The sequence below is a fragment of the Heliconius melpomene genome, chromosome 4 (genome assembly GCF_056956725.1).
Source record: "Heliconius melpomene rosina isolate 202511_hmr_F chromosome 4, ASM5695672v1, whole genome shotgun sequence".
Lineage (NCBI taxonomy): Eukaryota > Metazoa > Arthropoda > Insecta > Lepidoptera > Nymphalidae > Heliconius > Heliconius melpomene.
In genome coordinates, this window is record NC_140392.1 from 2,864,971 (window position 1) to 2,890,508 (window position 25,538).

The 25,538-nt window shown below is 32.0% G+C and overlaps 1 protein-coding gene across 1 annotated transcript in view; it reads right to left on the bottom strand.

The window, feature by feature from the left end:
* The window catches only part of LOC146539412 (furin-like protease 2), a 198,555-nt gene extending 173,414 nt beyond the window's left edge, over positions 1-25,141 (bottom strand). Inside the window, exon 1 of the mRNA XM_085185218.1 lies at positions 24,873-25,141. The gene's annotated coding sequence lies outside the window, so the exon portion shown is untranslated. The remainder of the gene's footprint in view (positions 1-24,872) is intronic.
* Positions 25,142-25,538: the final 397 nt, after the last annotated feature.

Here is a 25,538-nt window from a genome sequence, read left to right on the forward strand (position 1 = left end):
TAATGTTGCATTCTAACTAGCATACAGTTATCTAAGAAGTTTGAGCGCCGTCGGGGGCGCCTGCAACTTGGCCTATTAAAGCGCTGTCAAAAGATCTGATCCTGTCACGTGGCGCCCCACTTAGTTGTAATACACGTTTGAGGTAAACCAACCAGTTATGTCTGAATTATGTTGCGAGATATTAAACGAATATATTTACAAATGAATACGAATTTGTAATTAGTATTTTATATATTAAAACATAGGCAATTGTTGTTATATAAGGAACTAGCAACCCGCCTACGGCTTCGCCCGGTTCAACTACTTGATTATTTATTTAATACACTGTATTACTATATTTTAATATTTTATGTTTGCAGCGCACTTATAATGTCTCTTAATGTGAAAATTTCTAAAAATTTGGTATTATATTATCGTTATTTTTATAATGATTTTAATTGTTATGTAATAAAAGTACAACTTAGTTATAATTATTAAAAAAAAATAACTTAAATCAGTTCTATCTAAGATAGGTATGAACAAGTTGGTAACAAAGGTATGAACAAATGTTTCTTAGAGCGCTTTGCAAAAATGTTGCCAAATTATACGTAACTTTTCCCATTTTCCGCGGAATTCTGGTGGCATTGGCGGAACTCAACGGAATAAATTTAAATTAATTTCATTTTCTCCAGTGGCGATCGAACCCACAACCACTAGCATTTACAGTCACACACTTGTGCACCTGCACCACGACGGCCTTATTTATTATCTACATGTTAAAAATGAATATACTATATTTAATATAAAGTATTTTATATATTAAATTGTATAGGCAGTTGCTCTTATGTAAAGAATGTTGATACGCTCAGTTGAGATATACATATTTAACAATGATCCAACACTAAGGGTGTTGCCGTATAATATTCATATATGAGAATAAAATATTCTCTCGTAATAAATGCAATCGCTTGCTCGCATTTTAAATTAATAATAATGATAGTTATTTTTATATTAATACTTTTGACTGCGATTGAGCAATGTCGATTTAAAATCATTTCCAATGAAATAAATATCAGCTTCGGGAAGAGGAAACCTATTGTTAAGACTCCCCGGTCCTATTAAGACACTTCTTTTCCCCACGTTCCACCGAAATCTGGAATCATTGCGTTTCGAGGGGCGGAACTCCTACCGACCTACATAGGAGAACGCGTAGAATCTACTATTTTAAACTAGACACGAATCAATTACAAATCCGAATGCACATTATAGAATGGTATATATTATATGTTAAATTTTGAAACTTTGTAGGGGAAGCACCGCTTGGTACGAACCTACTACTTTGACCGATTAAATAATTTCAACCCCCAGGCACACCAGATATTGCCTCGTCTTCCGCTCGCTATTCGCTTTGACATGTTACATTCTGGTGTTCAATCCTTACGACCGGCTGATCAGCAAGGAGCCTATTGAATTCAGATTATTGGAATAGCGAGGTGTAACTGAAGCAAAGTCGAATGAAATTGGTTTCAGCGATATTTTTAACAAATGTATCTAAATTATATTATAGACTATAGATGTACCTAAATAATATTTTTGATTGCCCAAAAACTATGACTACTTTTGTATGTGGACACAACGCAATCTGGCCAAAAAAGTCATATATACTTACTTAATAATAATAATAATAATTAAGCCCATTTATTTCACAACCAAATGTTTACAATTCAATTGATGTTAATCTTATATTAATGTTAGTATGAAATGAATTTAATGCTAGTGTTAGTACTGTTAGTTATCTAATTCTTGGATGTGAACCCCTGTTTGGGTGAAGGCCTCCTCCATCCTCTTCCATTCCTCTCTATTTTTTGCTGTTGTCGTCCAATTTATTCCTGCAATTTCTTTAATGTCATCAGCCCACCGTCTTGTTGGCCTGCCTACCTTTCTCTTTCCTATAGGACCTTTCCACTTGGTAGCTTGTATGGTCCAGCGATGATCAGAGTAGCGTGATATATTTTGCCCATTGCCACTTAAGTTTTAGGGCTTGAGATAACGCGTCTGTTAGTTTAGTCTTACTTATACTTACTTACCCATAAAAAAATAAGTGAAGAATCATAATTTTTAAGCACCAGTATTTAAAATTCTCTGTGAAAATACAGTACCGTAACATTTCTATCTCTCTGTTTTATCTTAACTTCATCTAGTTTTATTATCTTCGTGAACGACTGCGCTTTCCCGTCGCTAAAACACCCTTTTTCCTCCGATCAATTAGCCGTCAACGGGAACGAGTTTGCGAGCATTACTCGACCGGTTAAAAAAGCTGTCTGGTCGCGTGTGGCGATTCGGAAGTAATTTACTTCTTTACTTATAAGAATTGTAATCATACTCGAATAAGTAAGTATGTAAGCGTTATGTAATTGTTGGTATGGCGTATTCGTAATGAACTACTAAGGTTTATTATAGATTTTTTTTTCTTTCTGGCTTGGCTTGATAGGCAGATGGAACCAAGTGTTAAGCCACTCCTCTCCTCACTTTCTGCCGTATTTTCGAGGCATTGCGTGTTGAATGGCGGAACTAATTCTCACTTCAGCGGAAAAAATTTAAATATAAAATTAAAATATGGAAGATGCTTCCACGCCTCCGTCATCAGCTTGATGATTGATTTTGAATAATTTTTTGATGATCAGCCTCTAGGTCTTCTAGGTATTTTGCTTTAATGAAAATATTAAATATTTCCTCCAGTGGGATTGGAATCCACTACCTGTCGCGCCATGTGCCCCTGCACCATGGCTGGAATCAACCATGTAGCTACCTATATCATGTGAGAATATATACAATTGAGTCAGTTTCCTATAGGTATACTCGTAACTTATAATAAAGTCACATTGTAAAATAACAGTAAAATACTAAGAAATGCCATAGATAACATTTACTACATGTTATCATTAAAGTAAAATACTTATCACCAACACACCAAACCACACATCCGATATGACTCAACTGGGTATTTCAGAATAAGTATATCAAATAAAGACCGCCTTTGTGGTCTTATAATATAACTTGGCACGTGCAAAGAAAAGACTTGTAAATTCGAATCGATGTCAAGAAATCCTTTATCTATATATATAAAAGGACTTATCCTCACTGACTGAGGTAAGACGCACGCACAGCCGTAACCGCTGTACGTAGAAACGTTAAATTTGGACACAAGTTTACTTTCGTAATCTGGACATCCACTAAGAAGGGATTTTACAAAATTTCAACCCTAAAGGGGTGAAATAGGGGTTCAAAGTTTGTATGGAAAAAAATTTAAATCGGCACCGATTTTTATAAAATTTGTAATTTAGATTTTTAAAAGTATTTAATTGAACACGTGTTTCATCGTTTTCTGGAATTCTCCCCCTAAGGGTGCAAATAATGGGTTGAAAGTTTGTATGGGAAAATTCTTAAATCGCCACCGATTTTTATAAAATTTGATATTTAGACTCTTAAAAATATTTAATTGAACATATGTTTCATGGTTTTCTAGAATTCACCCCCTAAGGGTGCAAATAAGGGGTTGAAAGTTTGTATGGAAAAATCTTTAAATCGCCACCGATTTTTATAAAATTGGAAATTTAGACTCTTAAAAATATTTCATTGAACACATGTTTCATGGGTTATTAGAATTCAACCTTAAATACGCAAGCGAAGCTGCGCGCGTCCGCTAGTAATAAATATTTTGAGTATCAAAATCAAAGGAACGAGTAATGAAGAGTATCTATAATCTATGGTTCTATGATTTTTCTTTTAGATTATATTTATTTGTTTATTATTAATTAAGAAAAAAATTCTGATCTAAATATATTAAATTGTATTATATGCTTACCCGCTGATCCGTTTACACTGATTGGTTGTAAGAGATCTCTTCTGGACTAAATGTTTTTTTCTAATATATTTTAGGGCAATAAAGAATATTATTAATCTGAAGAGTGTTAAGTTGAACACGCTATTCTCGTAAACTACTAATGACAATTTTTTTTTTATTGTTTTAAAAAATCTTATTTCTTCGAGTGAGAATCGAACTCACAACCTGTCGCGTTTACAATCACAATTAGCGCCACGACTGGCCTATAAATATACATATACGTATAACATATAAATAAATCTCAACGCATCTAGCAATTCGTAGGTGCATCCGTCCGTGTGTATATTAAAGACAAATAGGCCGCAGTGTAAACAGCTTTGAAGCAACGGCCCGTAGCGTAGGTACAGCCGGCGGTCACCACTGGAACTTGCCTTTGAAATTTATATCAATAAATACAGAACGTTGCAGTTACAGTGTTTGTAAGAGGCTTTTATATGTTCTCGTGTGGAATGTTAAATGGAAACTATTTTGAATTTAATAATTTGTTATATTTCTTTGAAGAGTATCACTTAAGGAAAATTCACTTTCAAATTAACCTTATTTTTGGGAGAATCATGGAAGTATTGAAATCTTCGCTAAAATAAATATTTTAAAGAAATTTTCCATATTTAATTTGCATGCAAAAGTATAAAAATTGAAAATACAGTAGAATACGTTATGTATGTAATGTATGTATTAACATTAATTTATATTTTAAAATGTAAAATTTATATTTCTTTAATAATAATAATAATATACATATAAATTAATAGATTCATAGATATAAAGTACCATTATAGGTACATATGTTTTCTTACATCCATTAATATCTAATTCAAAACAACCGTTCATTGACGCGTCCAATACAATGATGTTTTACATTATAGATCGCACGGCACCATTCTCATCTAATAATGTAAACATAGCGACGGCACGCATATAGATTATACGTTAATAAAATTATATGTTATTATATGTTTCATAGTGCCGTCGTTGCGAAGAAGTGTCCAGCTTCACGTATATTTGATATATGTAGGTTCGATTCCGATTTGAAGGATTTTTTTTTAAATTGTCTGATTAGACATAAATAGACTGTCTTTTTTAGTATCCGCTACATTTGAAAAAATGTCCGCTTTCTAATTCTCTATTACATTTGTATACCTACCCTGGTTATATCTATATACTTATCTAAGTATTAGGAAAACGAGTAAAGTTAAATAATCTTATATTTAAGATATAATATATAGAGTAGGTACCTACTGTTACAAATTTTAATTTTTCTCCGCACCAGGCATAATAAGGATGTTCACATACCTGCAACAAGTAAAAGTATAAATTAAGTAATTATAAAATAAAATCCAAAATAACGTACTACATACGATTCTCAAATGTATATCTAATATAAAAATAGATTCCTTTCAGTGAGGCAATCGTGACGCAGTAGGGCAGCGTCTAAAAACGCCATTGATGTGGGTTTTATATCCACAGATACCACTATCGGAATGATGACATGACATGGCGCCGAGTTCTCAACAAGCATACTCCGAAAATTTCGGGAATGCAAGAAAATATTTTTACAGTAAATCTATAAAAGAGACTAAACTTCGAAAAAAATATTATTATTTTTGATTCTATTTCGCTTACACCTCCATAAATGTTCATCAAATGATACAACCAATAGAAAAAATAAATTAGGTTTAAATATTCGATAATATTACGTAAGTAAATTATAAATATCAACTTGGGCATATAGGACATAGGCTTCTCCAACTATATAACTCCATATATAACTCCAATAAATAAAAACCATTGTCTCGTTAGGAATTCCACTATTTTAAACACGTGCCTCGTCGCACGTAACTCGAGATGTAAATATTTTAATTGCAAGACGGACGTAATTAATACATATTCTCACATATCTTCTTATAATTTTAAATTCCTTATAAGTAATAATATGTAGGTATCTCTTAAAAACTGGAAAAAATTTAAAATATTTCTTGTGTTAAGACGGTACTTTTAATTTACTAAATTAAAATCAGAAATCATAAAATAAATAAAAGTGGAGGAAGCCTTATCTATATATATAAAATCGAAAGGTCACTCACTCATCACGAAATCTCAGAAACAACATGTGCTAGGAATCTGAAATTTTGTATAGGAGTTATTTACAGGATGTAGGTGCTCGCTAAGACGGGAATTTGCAATATTCGACTTCTAAGGGGTTGTTTTTGGGGGTTAACAATTTGTATGAAACTTCGTTACTACAAATGCTAGGAGTCTCAATTTTTGCATAGACGTCACTAGGACGTAGCCATGGAGATAGAAATTAATAATAACGTAGTTCACGCCGGCGAAGCCGCAGGCGGGCCGCTAGTATATCATAATTTCATTATCATCATAATTTTTTTAAAACCAACTTGAAAAGGTATATCATTACATAACATTATTCTCCCAAAAAATAGAATCTTAACAAAAGCTATGTCACATTAGAGACTGCAACATGAGCCTGTTCAGCCTGTAGCCATGACCCTTATTAAAATATAATTACCATTACCAATCACCATTGCAACATACAACATGGCGGTGCAAATTTTTCGATATAAACATCTAAAACAATTAGTTCAAAAAATCAGCTTCACGCTGAAATCCGTACACTGCAGGGCAGGCAGAGGGAACCTATTGTTAAGACACTCCATTCCCCATTTTCTCCGAATTCTGTAGGTATTGCATGTTGGGTGGAGGAATGATCGCGAGGAAATTATTTGAATTGTTTAATAATTAAATAAATAATTTCTTAAACTTAAGAATAACGATTCTATTTACACTTGAACGCGTACAATAGGTAAACAGCCATTGTTTTATTCAAAAAGCACTTTATTATACAAAATCCGGTTGTCTAAAAAGGAATTAAGTGGTCTTAAACCCAAAGGAGATATTGTATAAGCGCTGACGTGGATGATTAATGAATCCTTTGGGGAAATAAGCGTTTAATTTATAAAAGCTACATACTATATGGTAAATGATATAGAGATTAAGATATAATATCAAAGTATACCTTTAATATGTTATTAAATCCGCTACTCAAAATCCGGCAAAAAGTGGGGAACGGGGAGATTTACTCTGCCTTCCCTTCTATATGATGTATACAGCGTGTAGCTGCGAAAAACATCGCAAGATTTTGTGCGTCAAGCTTTATATGAAGTCGTTAACATGAGTTACATACTTAAGGAGAGTTTTAGTTTATTGGCGACGATTGTTCGTTCAACAGAATAATAACATTTCAAACATAAGTATATAAAAAGATAAATTTCGCTCATTTCCCCACAAAATAGAAAAAGGAGAACGTAGACTTATTGCTTATAATGCAAATTGCGAGAGATGAGTGGCGGTAAATGACGTAAGACAACTATCTTATAACCTAAATGTTAATCTCAATTTTAGATATACAAGAAATATCAAAAAACCTCTTCAATATTCAATTTAGGCCAAAGGAAATTCGTAATTTCCCAAGTAAATATTATATCCTAATGTAATTCGCAAAATAATGACAAAGATTATAAAGATCCTATAACAAAGTTCACAACATACAGCCAATAAGAACAAATGAACCGGAAGAGAATTCTATTAACGACTTGTTTAACTCCAATATTCATTAAAACAAAGCCGGATCAGAACAGTGTACCAACATTGTATATTTTACGACGTAAGTAGGTATTAGAAATAATCCTCCAGCCGACGTCCTGTTTCTTAACAGTTTAAGCTCCATCTTATACGCTGCCATTGGTGGAAGCGCGACCTTACGAATTATATATACTTATGGCATTCAATTGCCACGTACAGCTTCTAAATTTCTAACTTTAACTCATTAAAATTAAATTTCCATTTAATTACATAGCATTTACATTATTGACAATGACAAGATATTTTTAGAAAAATCATATTCCAAACTGGCAACACTCAATTAAGAAATTAATTTTAAAATCATAATCTGTCATAATTTACAGATTAAAAATCTCATCATTTAATAACAAATTCATTATTCCAAAAAAATAAATAAATAAATTGGTAAACCCATAATAATCCGAAACTCGTTCATTATTCGCGCATTACGTTCCATTTTCTATTAGCCCCGCAAATCCTAAAATCCGGCAGTCGATTGCCACAGAGTATAAAGTCTATCAAAGTAACATCCAAGTAGTCCCGGGAACGGCTGCAGTATAATAAGCACAATACTACGAACGGCCGCATCCCATTCACTTTATAGGACATTTCATTTATTCCATTCGCTTATTTCCGACGGAGGGATCCTTTGTTACGAGCGAGTGCGTTCCGTAAACAAAGTTAATTCCGAGTACAGTACGGTTTTTCTTTCCAATTTAACAAATTAAACAGCCCGCGACTGATGTATTATATACTAACATTTTTACTTTCCATCAGAGATATCGAAATGGCCTTAATCCTAATTGTAACAGGATATTTTCAGTCGAGGTACAGTGGAAATATAATTTATCTTTATCTTTAGGAAATATGATTTTTAAATTTTTAGACTCTTTGTCTAATTTCAGAAATGGCTAAGCCGATTTAAATGCAGTTTTCAATATTGTTATTAGAAAATTTCCATTAACATTTAATGTTTGTCTTATTTCAATCGTTTCTTAAATAAAAAAGTTATACCAATAAAAAAATCGGTAAAATTTGCTACAAAATACCTGTTTTATTAAAGAGGCTGTAACTTTAGTTTTTAACGTAGATATTGTTAAAAGTAGTTTAGATTAGTAAATAAAGAATTATCTAGTTCAAGCAGGCGAAGCCGCGTGCGGATTGCTAGTATTTAATATAACTAAAAATCTATAAAAAAATCACTGAAATACAATCTTTGCGTAATAAAAAAATCTCACCCACAAAATTGTATAGGCACTTTCACTTGTTGTTTAATGAGGTTTCTCTTTTATCCGATTCACTTTTGAGATTATTGCAACATATCGGTCGCTTATCCTTATTTAAAACATACCTATACATTGTCATATATTTTAAAATAGCATTTTAAAGTATGTCGCAGTAATCGTTATTGCATATGTTAAACGATACTTAAAAATATGCTTTAAGTAAATTTAAATTGTAAGTTGCTTGGTGTTTTGCTATATTATTTCATTAAAAAGATAAATTAACAAATATTATAAAGATAGTTGTAATATTCCAAATAAAATTGTTTTATTAGAAGCACTTAACCCACATTTTAGTGAATCTTAATTACAAAAATGTAACAATAATACATTTTATAACTGCTGTATCCGCATTCTACAAATTAAAATTAGAACTTATTTTTTTTGATAGTTTTAATAATCGGTTAAAAACTAATAAAAAAACTATAATAATATGTATAATCAAATACTATATAAACTGAATTCAAGACATCGTGTGTTGCGAGACAGCGGCGAAACTAAACACCGTGAATTGTATTATCAGAATAAAAAAATAAAATTAACTCATTCAGTCGAGTGAAATAAAACCCTCAATCATAGCATTTACATAGAGACTCTATCACCGTTCACCACGATAACGAAAATATATTAAATAAAAAAAAACCATAGACAACATCACTCGACAAGAAATGCCTCTAGAATACGATGGAAAGTGGGTAACGGAGTGTATTAACACTAAGTTCCCTCTGCCTATCCTGTTACGTGCGGGACACCGCGTGAAGCTGATTTGATTTTATTTTTGACAAAAAAAATAGTGTTCCTTTAAAACATAAAAAAAAAACACAAAAACAAAATATAATTAAACATTATCTACATACATATTTAAGCACTCGGCTAGATAATATTTCGGTACGACTAACGATGTTGTAAAACGAGAAAGTGCCACCTGTAATTTGTATGCGGGCCTGAACCTCCTAGCGCCATAAAACGAACACACCCACTGCATTGTAAATGTTGACTGTAAGTCACAAAATTTACAATCCTCGCTCTGGATCGCTGGTATTATATTTCCTTGTAAACAATATGAAATAACTTTAAATATAATTATATAATTTAAGCATTGACATCATTGTAGCGCAGTGGGGCACTTACTGAATGGAAACGTAATGGTTGTGGATTCGATTCCGAAATGAGTCGCGAGTGTAGCGTCAGGTTTCCTTTGCCTATTCTCGTATATATTCAATAAAAATAAATAATTAAAATAAAATCTTAAAACTCCAATTATTCTAATATTTAAGTAAACGATTTTAGTTTTAGAAAATATAAAAGAATATTTATTTAAAAAACATTTAGAAAATGAATCGCAAAAAGCATGGTTAAAAACCGTCTCAGAACATGCGACATCTCGTTCCATCGCCTCAAATAAATATATTTCTGAGCAGAAAATTTTATAGAATTATAATTAATTTAGAAACATCTTGTTTATAAATACCTACCTACATTATTAACAATCATGATGTGACTATCGGTTACAACGTTCTTCAAACAGTTACCCCGATCTAACAGCGTTAGACGCCATTACTTCAAACTAAAGACAAAGATATCCTAGGCCTTTGTACAGTCTTATTGTCCCCAACGGATGATAACCTACAGTTGGGCTGTCAACGCGCTTGCTAAGTCCGCCGCCGTTTTACGCAGGTTTACTCCGAGTCCCCTTATGTTCTCAAGTCGACCTCCTTTCAGGCTTAATTCCCTTTGTTACGACGACGGCATGTCAGTCGCCTGTTGCTTTTACGTGGAACCGGCCACGATTAGGTCCCATACTTATTTCACTATCATTGCTGTCATAAAAGTATTTTATATTCAATTATATAAAAGGTTTCCTTTTGTTCGAGTTAGAATAAGAACAAATAATAATTCGGACACGGCGTTAAGTATTAAAAGCGAAAGTACTTATTCATATCCATTACTTGCATTTCTATTGAATTTTCAATGTCAATTTAAATTAACTTTATTTTTCTAACCTTGGCATAAATTAATGTTATATTGTTCTTAATAAATATTGGATAAAAATATAAAAATTATTGTTTATTTATGAAGGTTTTTTGTATGTCAATTCATTTTATATTTCTATTAATAAATTTAATAGAGAGATAATTAATGAAAGGTTTAACAAAAATGATTTAGTATTATTTATATTTTATTTTCTTGGTAATATTTTATAAAGGATACAATTTTAGATTATAGTAATAACAATTAAGCTAAGTTCGCTCTTGGCAAAATGTAATATAGCTTTACATCGTTGTATATAATCAGAATGTTATAATTATAAGAAAAGAGAAGCACCAACTGATAAAATCTCTTCAACTGCTGCAAAACAAACTCTTTTTTGTTCCTGTAAACACTTATTACGTGTTAAAACACTAAAACAGATGTCGTTGCGCAACCAAAGTGAAGATGCCGATAAAAAACTGAATGTAAAATGCCTCTCACGTCGATCCTTTCACTATTTAACAAATGTTGAGTTTCTACTACGAATAATATTTATTTATATTTAAAGTAATGGATAAAATTCATTCAATTATCTCAATCAATATAATAATTGGCTGATTGTTTGCTTATTTTTGTTTACTAGAGCCCGTCGTGGCCCAATGTCAATAGGGTGTGAATGTAAAAGCGACGGTTGTGGGTTCGTTTCCCACTCGGAAGAGTGATTTTTCTCGCTCTGGTAAAAAAGCAATGCACGGCTTTAAGTTCCGCCATTGACGAGATGAATGACGAGAATTCGGCGAAAATTGGGCAATGGGAGTGTATTAATGGAAACGGAGCACCGTAACACTACGTTTCCAGGTTTCCAGGTTCTGTCTACCATGTTACGTGCGGGATACAGCGTGAAGTTAAAATAAAATCAAATTTAATATGTTGTTCCCAACATTAAAGTTCACGACCGCCACTTATTTTGACACGCATGTAACGTGCTAAACAGTAATTGAAAAGCCAATTATACATAATACATCAGTGAGCAACATATAAAAACCTTCAAATAATCAATTTTTATGCTTTTTTTTCATCATTTTTAATTTAAAACTTCTCAGTTTTTATATATCTCTATGTACCTAAATTTGATATTTTATTTTTAATTATATAATTCTATACTAGCCATTTAAGCACTACATATTTAATTAGCATGACTCTGTATCCTGCACAGAAGTAGGGTAGGGAACCTGGGAACCTTGTTTTCAGACTTAGTTAGGTTTTCTGAAATCAAATCTACCCACAATCGTCTACAACTAACTTCCGAAACATCCACTACTTGTCGACCGCACTGTACCTACATGCGTAGTCGACGTGGTCAGCAGCTATGTCGTAACAAAACACGAACAACCACACACGCTTCAATTGCTTATTAGGTTGGTTATTCAACTGTTCGCGTTGCGTGATGATTGCATCCTGGCTGCATTCGCGAGTAAATAATAATTACCTGTATTTCTTCCGATACGCAAGATGTTTTTGATTACATTATAATATTTAACGTAATATAAACAATATTTTATTATTTTGCCTTACTTAATATAAATTGGACGAAAAAATATATGGTAAAGATTAGAAAAAATATTTAAAACCCGACTGCATTACAAGAAAAAAAAATTCAGTCGCGATCGTTTCTTCAACCAATTGAAATCTTACAGATCTCCTTATCATTGATATTATATAATAGGCTCCGCTCTTGTGACGCGCAGTCGAATAAGAACACAAACAGTTAACAATTTATAGGAAAATTAACATAATTTATATAATAACCCACAAAACCTACATATATTTAAGAACAGGTTTCTGAATTCTTTTTCCGGCTCTAAACACGGACCAATGAATGTTAAATGTCCGCCATTGAGTGTAGGGCAAGGTCGGCCCCCATCAAGCGTTGCAGGCAGCGGAGAGAAACAAATGAGTTTTGAGGCCAAGGTGCAACACTTGACTTTAATAGCTAAAATATCTTAATATCCTAAATATCTCATCTATAAGCGTCTTCGGCAGTTAGTTTTGTTCGGGACTTCAAGGTGTATCCCGTAACAAGGTAGGCAGAGGGAACCTTGTATTATGACACTGCGTTCCCGTCAAATCGTACTTTCCGTCAAATCCTGGGAGCATTGCGTCTGGAAGACAGACACAACAGACAGAACTCAACGCTTTTCCAGAAATGAAATTATTAAATATTTCACTAAGTCGAACTGAGAATCGAAGCCACAACCTGTCGCGTTTATATTCACATATTTATGAAAGATTTATATGACATTGTTAAATTAGAAAAAAAAATAATTTAACTAAATTATACACTAACACAATTTTAAAGTAAATCACAAGTTTCGTTACCATCTTCACGTAACGCAAGCACATACTTATGTAAGTTAGTAACGATTCCTTGACCACGCAAGTTTCCTGACCACGGAATATCACATATCGTGACAATTCGAACGTGACACGCGTAACAATAGTGGTAGCCATTGATACTGAATTTTAAATCAATGATATTTAGTATTATGATAGTAAACTAACGACAATATATCATAATGTTGTAAATACGATAAATATATCGTATTTGTTAAATCAGCTTTATGTTGTATTCCACACACAGCAGGAACCTAGTGTTAAGACACTCCGTTCTCCATTTTCCGCCGAATTCTAGAGGCATTACGTGTTGAGTAGTGGATCTCAACGCTACGCTTTGCCTCGACATCAGATGCAGATAAAGTTGCAACATTAGTATTATACATACCAGTTAAAAAGAGACAAAAGTTGAAGACAGAACATCCAATGAAAGTACCTACTGCAAATTAGATAAAATATGAAAAAAAAACTATGCAAGCAGAATTAAATTAAATTAGCTCAAATGAATGAACTTTAGATAAACAAGATAGATGCCATTGAATATATATAGGGCACAGTCTCAATCGATTAATGTAACTAACGGTACGAGCGCGTTTCAACTTTGAACGTTGACGTCAATGCACATATTATCCAGTACATATACAATGCACGTGGGTGTTAGATATCTATATATAACCGTTTTATTACTACTACTGGCGTATCTTCTTAATACATATTACTGTTATACATAAATTATATATAGTTTTAGCTGTATAATAAATAATACTTGTTAATTATTTGTCCGTCTATTTATACTATCTAATAGATAAGAAATAACCCTCTTAAGACAAAACTCCATCTGTAATAAGAAAAATTCGATTATCAAAAACTGGGGTGTTGACACCCAAAATTTTGAGGCACAGTTTATTAGGATAAAAAATGGAGAAAGTAGTGCCTTATTGTTATCTTCACTGCTGTATACGATATCGTGAAATTAAGAAATATAATAAAATAACACATATACATATATTTCTTCCCATTTAATAAAAGTAAATAGTTATAATACTTTATCACCAAATATAACATTATTACCTCCCCCACATAACGCGAGTGACGAACGTACGCAATATCATATTCTGATAAGTCGCTCTAATAACAGATATAATGTAGATATCCATACCTATACTATAAATTCTAAAGTAACTCTGTCTGTCTGTCTTTTACGCAATCAGGGCCAAACCGCTAATTTAATTGTTATAAAATACTCATATAGAGATACTTGAGGGTCTCGGGATGAGCATAGGATACTTTTTTTTTCTCATATTTGTAATATTTTCGATATATACCAATATATTAAAATACTTATTAATTTGACATGCAATTTATTTCGCCATGTTAATAACAACCGTCGTTGCTAAGCAACGATTTGCAATCATCAACACATTAACGCAGCTCTCTATTGAAAACTGAAAATAATTTCATAAATATATTTAATATGTATTCGTGTAGTTCAAGCGGGCGTAGCCGCGTTCGGGTCCACTAGTATTTATATATAATTCATTTCCACAAACTATTTGTAATTGTGTAAACACCATTTGCTATTTTGATACATTTATTATTCAACAATAATAGGTTTTTAGTGAGCGAAGTAATATTTAGTGTGAAATTTGGTTATTGTTCGTAATGTCTATTTTAAATGATAATGAATATTTAGTATCACTATATAGACGGTAAATTATTGCTCTCGGTTTTGACATCCGGATTGTTAATTTGCAATTCAAAACACCACCTGATATATCGTCTAATATATTAGTCTTCACATATATTACAAACTAATCGCCCCCGCGTGGCTTCGCCCGCTTGTACTATACCATTATTAATTTTCTCTTCTCAATTACTTGACATTGACAGCTTAAGTTTATCCCAATTCAATAAAACCCTTATTATTTTTGTTTATCTTATAGGTGAAGGCAGTATCTTAGCTGGATCTCTTTTTAACGTGCATCTACTATTGCGTAATATTGTCTCTTTACCGTACACTCTCCTTTGTGTGTTTTCCATTCAACGTGACATTGGCGAAGTGATTAGTGCTGAACTGGCACGCTCGGATCGCCATAATTAAAGAACAACAAAACCCTTATTTTGTAGCAATATTGTCGTACGCAACTTTTTATATTGACATAATTTTTTTATTTGTGAAGCGATGACAATAAAACAAACGCTAAATGTAAAGAGAAGTTTGCCAAAATACAATAGTCAAAACTGAATTTAAATCGGTTAATCCATATCTTAGATAGCGTGAAAAAACGCACAAACAAACAGACAAAAACTTTAACATTAACAAACTATTACATTAACAAAGCCCCTCCATAACATTTACCGACGCCGATCGCTTGCGATTTTATTATTACTACAGATATAGCGAAGACAATACGAACGAAATAGAACCATTTTATTGTAGTTAACATCGTCGAATTCTCATAATATAATATTAAACTGCTTCCTATTCTAGTGGATAGCATCGCAGTAACGACTACGTATCGCCCTTTCCACTTGAGAATCCTTAACTGCCAGAGAAGAGGGTAGTTTTTGGAAAACAAAGACAAAAGAAAGCTGAAAGAAAATAGTTTTTAAAGTAAAATTGGATATTGTTTTATGTAACTAGGAGATATGTATGCTAATTGTATAATCGTCATTTTATAATAAGAGCAAATAAATCATAGTTGCGTACATCAAAAGGTAAAACGGATCTTGTAGGATCGATCGTATTTGTTGTCGTCTGCCGAGACCATTTATCTCGATTAAACCACATACAAATCAAAATTCTAAGTGAACTCAATCAAAAGATACGAGCATTTATTCATCAATTTTGCTAAAAAATATAGATGTGAATGGATTTATTTACAGTATGTACAGATTACAATTCAACTCTTTTCTTATTATTATACCAATCTTAAAAAACTTATCTGGATTATTTAGTCTCAATTTTATAAACATTTGCTAAAATTGTAGAATTAAAATTTACTGCAAATGTTTATTTACATTGTTACTAAAGTAAATCCTAACAAATAGATGACCAGCTCGTCGAAGCAAACAAACATAAATCACCGGTTTCACAAAATCCTGTAACGTTATTATTTTCGAAATCGAAAACACGCGACCCCTCAAACCAACGACATTCTTAACCGACTGCGATTTAGTAGGTAATTTACAAACAGATGCAAACAAGAACAAAATCATAATTTCCAACACCAACAAAGCCTTATTCAAATTACATCACTACCAAGTCAATTTGTTTATCCCATGTTTTGGTGAACAAACAAAAGTCGATCATCAAAAAACATTTCGGGCGGCATAAAGTCATCACCTAAGAAGCCTCCAATATTATGTCGACCGTACAACTTACAAGTTGTTTAATCCCACAATTTGCCACACGTAATACACAAAGACAACAAAACAAAGCGAACATATTCCCGGGGCTGAAAGGAAGTTCCCACGAAAAGGCAACTACGAGTAGCTGCGGGGAAGCCTTATATTACTAAATTTATGATACGCTACGTTCCAGTTTCTAAGGTCATTCGCGCTAGTATCACATATAGTTATATTTTGTGTGAAATAATAACATTACATTATGTTAGGAGAAAATCATATTATACAACCAATTTCATTTGTGCCCCGTATCGACCAGCGTGGCTTTCACAATATGGAGGAGGGCTTTGAATAAGAAGCTTATCAGATCATATAATCGGAATATTTATTTTCATTCTAAATCTGCAATTGGTTTTCATATTTGTTAAGAAAATAAATAAAAATTATCAATTAGTATGTTTTAATTTATATTGTTAACTATTCGTCCCACAGAGGTAATGAAAAGAGGATGGAATGTAGTAGATAAGTGTTTATAGACCAATTAGAGGCAAAACAAAATGAGGCATATCGGGCCCGCAGTAAACCTAGTTAATGTTTGAGATACAATCTCACAAATATAAACGTCCAAATTTATATACACGTAAATAAAAGCTTATTTCTATTTATACCATAAAAAAAATCCTTGTAGGTGCCATAAAAACGCTAAGAAGGTTAGATAACCTTAGGAGACCTTAGTAATACCTACCTACCCGTTTCTGTAACCTGTAAGTACGTTAAGTCCTCTAGGCCTGGCTTGCGAGCGTCCACGTCGTCCGGCGAGCTAGGATCGAGTTACAACCTAACATAATGTAATAAGCATAAACTTACGTGCCACGGATAGTGATAGTGTATCGAGACAAGATCAAATATCTGATAAGGGATGAAATATTTCTTTTATATTTATAGTTGGAAGGCCAGTCGTGGAGCAAGGGCACAAATGTGACTGTACAGGCGACTGGTTGTGGATTCTATTCCCACTTGAGGAAATTAAATTGCTATTTTCATTTCTTCGCTCTTCTGTTGAGGCAAAACGCGGCGTTGAGTTCCAATACTCGACATGCAATTCGTCTAGAATGCAGCAGAAAATGGGGAGCAGAGTATCTTAAGACTAGGTCCACCCGTGAAGCTGATTGTAAAAGGTATTTTTATAGATATTTACATTAAAAAACCAGTACGAATTAAGTTAAATGAACCAATTCCGTAAACAACAAAAAGAGTTTATGAGACACGTTGCATATTTTAGTCTACAAAACCTCTGAAAAACAATACCTACTTGAAAATTTTAAGGTCACATACTAACGTATACAGCCTGGTTAATCTAAACATATCTATCTATCTATCTATCTATCTATGCATCTAATGACTATATATAAATCTATTTCAAGAACACTAAACGCCTCAAATCTGATAGCGCAGCGTGTGCAAAAATCACGGAAACAGACAGTCACGTCTACATCGTCTGAGTGCAGATAAGCCTCATTATTTAATTTTACGTCGACCTCACAGTGAGGTCGTATCTCCGTGACACGAGTACAAATATTACCTTTAGTTCCTGAGAAATAAATGCAATACATACAAAAATGTAAGTAGAGTCACGGCACGTTCGCGTATATTTTGATCGATGCTCCTCATTAATGTTATACGTAACGGACGCGCTTCGGTTCTTGTTATTAACAGATAGATAAATCATGTCATATGGTTATTAAACAAATGTAATAACGAGTAATAAAAACAAATACTAGACTTTTTGTTTAATATGTTGTTATTTTTTTCATTATATAGTATTTATTGTATGTAAAAAATATTTCAAGTTGTATTTTTTATAACGTCAAGGAAACCCATGGGATGTATGTAATTATTTGTAGATTTATCATTTTATTTTTTTTTTCAGCTTAGCCCTGTATCCGGCATATATTAGGGTAGGCAGAGGGAACCTAGTATTAAAACATTCCGTTCTCCACTTTTCGCCGAACACTTTTCGTGCATTTCCGCATTACGTGTTGAGTGATGGAAGGTACATATAAAATTAGGCCCGATGATCGATCTGGACATATCGATCTGGACATATCGTTTTCATTTATAAATTATATATGTATCAATGAAAACAGCATCTCAAGATCGATCTCAGACTTAGGAGCAATTTATAAGTACATGCCTTGAAAATGAATTCGTATCACAGGTCGCCCGTACGCCCTTATCAAAGTTCATTGTTATCAACAGTCGTAGTTACGTGCGCCAAGAAATAGGGCACACAAATAACTTTTATAGGGCAATTTGCAGCAATGTTATGTCATCAGAGAAGCCCGTAAATCTGAGAGGAGCGTAAACGGGTGACGATTACGGTGGACAGGCCTGTCTAAGCAATAAAATAAATATAAAAAATGTTTCTATCGTTTGCTATGTTCACTTCGGTGTTCGTACCCAATATAACGATCCTCTTATGTAAAGGACACTTAACTCCTTTTCTTACAGAAGTCGGTTAATAAATAAATTGTTTGTAATTAAAATAAAACAAACAAATTAAAGCAAAAGTCAGTTGGTCATTTATTTATCATTTTCACTTAAATAATTATTTATTTTATTTAATTCAAACAAAAACATTTCGTCAAACACATAAATACAATAAACTAGCAAAAACCAGGTGACATACTTATACTTAAAACGCGGAAATAAACAAGCAAAGAAATAAAAGACATTTTAAAATAACATAGTTGTGCCTTTTAGAGCAGGCCGCAGTAGTTTTAAGTACGTACTGCCATTATAAATGTATTAAATTTTACGAGTTCAATATTTCCCAAGGCTTTTATTGGCCACAATTAAAGTTGTAATAAATCGCCAGTTGTTGTAAGTCGTAAGGATAATAAATTTCACTTTCGCTTTTTGTTACTTTAATATTGACCATAAAATCCATTTTATTCTAAAACTTATGAAAATGTTTGTGAGAAAATTTACTCATGGCAAAATTTACTCAATGGCAAGTAGTTTCATTAATCAACAATAAAGAGTCCAACGGAGTTGAATTTAGGTCTTTCAGTTTTTTATAAGTCATGCAGAGTACGAGATACTAGACACAGAGGCGACCTATGTACTCGTATCATTCTACTACTTACTAGGGTATTATAATGTTTAAACCTACGATTAAAATTAAAAAAAAAAAATCAGCTTCACTTAACATTCTTAAAATAATAAGAATTTATGGCACAGTTTTTTTATTATTTTTACTAGGCCAAATGTTATAAAATACCGACAACACAAGGCTACCCGTTCACTGGAACTTTTAAACATTCTAATAAACTACGTTTAACATCCGCATTAAATATCTGATGGTGATTTCTAATCGCTATTTTTCCTTGGAATTTGTTTTATCTTTTTTAATATGGATATAGGCATATATACAGCTATTAAGAATACTAGGAATAACCTTAATTATTAGAAAATATATATTTTTCATTAGAAGTTTTAGAAACAACATATGTGTATTTGTAAGTATAATAAATAAATCCATCCTTTTTTTCCATAAACCATGCATAACGAAAACAAAACCAATACGCATATTCAAAGTATTAAATATCACTCACACTTTATCCAACCCAACAGAACCATCGACTTGTAAAGTCGGTTACCTGTTTTAGTTCATTTAACATGAGAAATGCTACTCCCTAGAAGATCTGACATTCGGCGTAGTCACGGTGACGCCCATCGCCATCGACAGCTCGCCCACAAATTTACGATATACGTATACGGGTGAAGTGGCCCGGAAACCGGAAATATTTCTGGGTTCCCTTTACGTAACGCTATTATACTCACTGTTCATCGATTCATTATCGACATGGAACGTAAGTGTGACCTTTCGAGTGTAACAACCTCATCATTCGTAATAAACAATTTCCTCGTGGGTTTATAATACAATGGGCAATTACCCGACTTCGTAATGGATAGTACGATTTTTATTGATAATTAAATTGAATATCGTACTATGCAATTTTTGTTGGCGCAACTAGCCTTGACATCAAAAGATTTTGCGGGAAGCTTAATTAGAACAATTTTGACTGAAAGAGGCACTATAATTAGCAAGGACGTCGGCTATCTGATTTGGACTGCGGCGTCCGTCTTCGTTTGTCGTAGAAATTTAATATAATTACATATCCATTGGTTAAGTAACCAATGGATATGTAATTATATTAAATTTCTACTATAAGTACCTATTTAAATCTACACTTAGCACCTCCAGGCTTCAGCGGAAAGTGGGGAACGGAGTGTCTTATCACTAGGTTACTACCCTCTGCCTATCCTGCTGTGTGCAAGATACAGCGTGAAACTGATTTGATATGATTTTTTTATATCCAAATCTTTAAAATAATGTAACAGTGAATGAACAACAGAACAATGCGTACTTCTCTTATCATTTGATAATGCAACAGTTTATGTAGGCATGTTTTCCGTGTGTCAACGCAATAATTAGCAAAACAAGACAAATCAACAGACCAATGATTCTAAGTTTTAAGTTTATTTACGAAATATAATTATTATAATAAAATATTAACATTATTAATCGATAAATATTAATTTAATTTTTTTATAGGAGTAAAACATTGTAAAGCCAAAATCTTTTCTTACTAATAAATTACAAGCTACGCAAATCAATTAGGTCATTCTTTTTGGACATATACACATAGGCACACTTGATAATCATGAAACAAACTTATGATGTATACAACATAGCAGAGGAACCTAATGTTAAGACACTCCGTTTTCGAGGCGTTGCGTGTTGAGTGGCGGAACTCCGCAACTGTTCAATAGAATAGAATAGAATAGAATAGAATAGAAAAAACTTTATTGCACACAAAAATACATATAAAAGAGAAAGAAACAATATATTTTTATAAAATGTATGCAAAGGCCTTATTGCTTCAAGCAATCTCTTCCAGGCAACCCTTGTAAAATAAAGGACTAAAAATAAAGAAATGGGAATAACGTTATAGTGCCCAATTAGATTAAATAACATACAGTAATAAAATAATAATGAATATACACACATACATATATATATATATATATATATATATATATATATATACATATTTATATAATAATAATATAATATCTACATATAATCCTATAAATATAATACATAATATAAATATATATATATATATATAAACGACTAAAGATAAACTACAGTTATATTTGGAAAAGATAGTCTTTTAAACGATTTTTAAAAATATTAAGTGATTTAGAATGACGTATTTCGGACGGAAGTTCATTCCAGAGGATAGCAGATTTTACAGTGAAGGAATTGGAATAGAATTGGGTACGACAAGTTGGAAATTTAAGAAGATTATCGCTCCTGGACCTAAGTTCAAGGCGTAGGCTAGAATCGGAGTCACGGAAACAGAAACGATCTTTTAAATAAGCAGGATAGAGAGGATTATAAAGGATTGAATAGAGGAGAGTAAGCATCCGGAAGTTACGGCGATGTCTGATAGGAAGCCATCCAAGCTGACGACGATGATCTGAGACATGATCAAATTTACGAAGACCATAAATAAATCGAATACATAAGTTTTGTAACCGCTCTAGTTTGTTTAATTGTTCCTCAGATAAGTCTGGGTAACATGAGTCAGCATAATCTAAAATCGGTAGCAGTAGTGAGTGAGCTAGAGTAGTTTTGATTTTAACCGGTAGGACATGTTTATATCGTTTGAGGGATCCAATACTAGCAAATAATTTTCGGCTGACCTCCGCTATCTGCGCTGACCAAGATAGCGAGTTGTCTAAAATAATCCCTAGGTTCCTTATAGACGCATTAACACTTAAAACGACACCATTAAGCTGTACTGAGGGAAGTTTTATACCCTCAAGTTTTTTTAATTGCTTGCTTCAATGTTGCTGTTATATAAAAATATGAATATTTTATTACATTCCAGGTGTGTTTAACATATGATGAAAATATTATAACAGCAATTAACATAAATATGTCATTAATTTTTTACTGTGTGGATAATGTTTTTTTTATTATTACTATACCACTACTTGGTATATATTAATTATGTTATTTTTATATACACAAATAATATGATAGGCATAAGAAAATATTTATTTTATTTTTACAATATATTTATTAATTTATTACTAAGAATGCATTTTTTATCCTATTCATTTGAATGCTGTCTCTTTGTATCTTTGCACTTAACACTCAAGATTTATAAATTTTGTATGTACTAGAAGTAAGATTTTTATATATACAGATATATACAGATTATAATAATCATCGACCTGTTCAAAACAAAAGCTCTTACTAATCAAATAATTAATTTCACTTAAATTTCTTTTACTACAATGTACAAGGCTTTTAATATTAATAAAAAAAACAACTTTACATTTCAGTTTTGTAACATATTGTGATATGTATTTTAATGATTTCAAATAATAAAAAAAATATTATTGAAATTACAGCTCTAAGTAACTAATAAACAGTAATATATATATAAGGAATTTCCACAGTTTATTATGCCTACTTGAGCAGACTGAAGTTGATTGGAAGTATATTATTTTGATTTATTCTTGTAAATTGTAGGTTTTTCCCAAACAAACAATGTATAGGAAAAGGAATGGAGGAAACCCCACAATAAATACATACAATAACACAGTTTTACATATATTTACTGTATTCAAATCTGCGTGGAGACTTGATTATCTGGCCTGCAATTATACAATTTCAGTGTTATCCCAATTACCAATTGAGTATAATATGTAAAATTTTGAAAAAGAAACAACCACTACTAAATATTCAAACAATATGTATCCACAAATGCAAAGTTATATATATATATATATTCCCAATAATTCTTTTAACATCTCCTTTATACATTTGATTTAGATATTCATTTTGCCAGTTTATGAGGCTTCTACTGTAAGGTTAAATTATTTCTTGCAAATATTTTTATATGCAAAATTTCATATGGAAACATAAAAGAAGTCCGTCTTTAAATTAATTTCTATCCACATTGTTCCTACAACAATAACTTTGAGTAATAATTAAAAGTTGTGTACAGTGCAACAGCAACGGACTGTAAGCTTGATAGTTGTGAGTGTGATTTTTCAATAAGAGAAAAGAAATATGTTCAGTCCCTTACTTTGATAAGAAATACCTAAATGCCAAATAGTAAATACCTAACTCTGTCTAGACTTCTATACAATAAAGCTAAAAAAAAATAATAGATATAAATAACATGACCAAAAGAGTTTTTGTAAATTAAGTAATGTATAACATCTGTAAGTCAAATTAGCCATTCACTTTACACAGCAATGTGAATGTGAAAATTTAAGCCAAATTAGTCGAATAAGAACACAAAATTTAAATAAATCTATTATATTACTTCCAACACCATAATGGCACAGTTAGAAGGCTAACAATGTGACTGCAGAATTTTGTGATTTCTATCCCGACTCAGAATCATAAATTACTTATTATTCCATGCTTCCAAATAACCTGGATATGAAATTGGACACCAACTCAGCTGTAGGATAACTAAAGCAAAAACACATTGTGTAGGGTTAATTATCATTGGTTGACTTAAGATGAAGGCTTCCAAAACCCAAATAAATAATATAATCATGGTAGACGGACGGCAGATAAAATAACTAGAAAAAAATAAGAATTCCATCCTTTTAGACAAAGCATGAGAAGAAACCAAGCTAAACTTATCATTCCATGGAATCACTGATAGCCAGACCTATTTTGTTTCAGAATAAAGAGCTTACAGCTCCTTTAAATATACCCATTCAAGCTCAAATAATGCAAATCTTACTGGTGCAGTTTTTGCAGTATGATTTAGTAATTAATAAATGATAATTCTAGATTGGTGAAATCCAGTAGCAAACTATAGGCTACTAGTTCTACAGCATACATTTTTACAAAGACACTTGAATATATTCATTGAAAATAATTTCTTTATATATATTAAATAATTTAATGATATAAGAGATTTCTTACTTCCTCGACATCAAGAGCAAACAACTTTCGCCACAACTTGATCTTATTTTACTGTGGACACTGCGCGGGCGCAACATTGCATCTTAAGATTTGAAATAATTAATAACTATAGCTAATATTAAAGCTATATATCTCTTTTTTTTAAATGTTACAAGTATAAACCAAAAAAGTACATTTTATTTAAATCGTATTTTTATATATTACTTAAATAATATTATGATTATTTTTGCGTTGTACTGAGAAATATATTTAGCCTTAGCCTTTATAGAAGTAAGTACTTAGAAATTATTGCAAATGCAAAAAGGAAACTGCCACTTACCGTTTATGTTTATACACCAAATCCCAAACAATATAAAAACTGTCACTCGCACGTTAAGCACAACACAGCTTATTCACCTCTTGACATCTGACATGGTTCGTACGAATACAATTATAAGAAATATATGCTATCTTAAAAACGTTGATGTAAATGATATAAAGTCAAACAATAATAGAAATAATAAAAGTTATGCAAAATGTTCGCAAAATAACTATACAAAACATAAACAGCTGCCTACTTTGACAGAACCGTCTAATAAACTGACAAGAGAGGCTGCCAACTGTAAAATCACTTTCGCCTTCCTACATTGCCAACGTGACGAAGTTAAAGACGTAACCCGTGTACCGAGTACTGCGTCACAAATCCTTAGGATGTTTACGTAATAAAGATGACGTAGTACATGAAAGCCTTTGAACTTACTAAAATTGACTGCTTTTCTATATCTCATAAATAATTCTATCTATATATCTCTTAAAATTTCATTTTATAATGAAATAAGAATATAATGTGAAGGGTAGGGAAGGGTAGATTAAGTAAGTTATGTTGAACAATCTTTTATCTCTATATTTCTGGTAAAATTGTTATGTGCTAACAATATTGGTACAGCTCCCCTAGTAAAATAATAGCTACGATAATGTGTATATGATATGTTTTTTTATTTTGTTA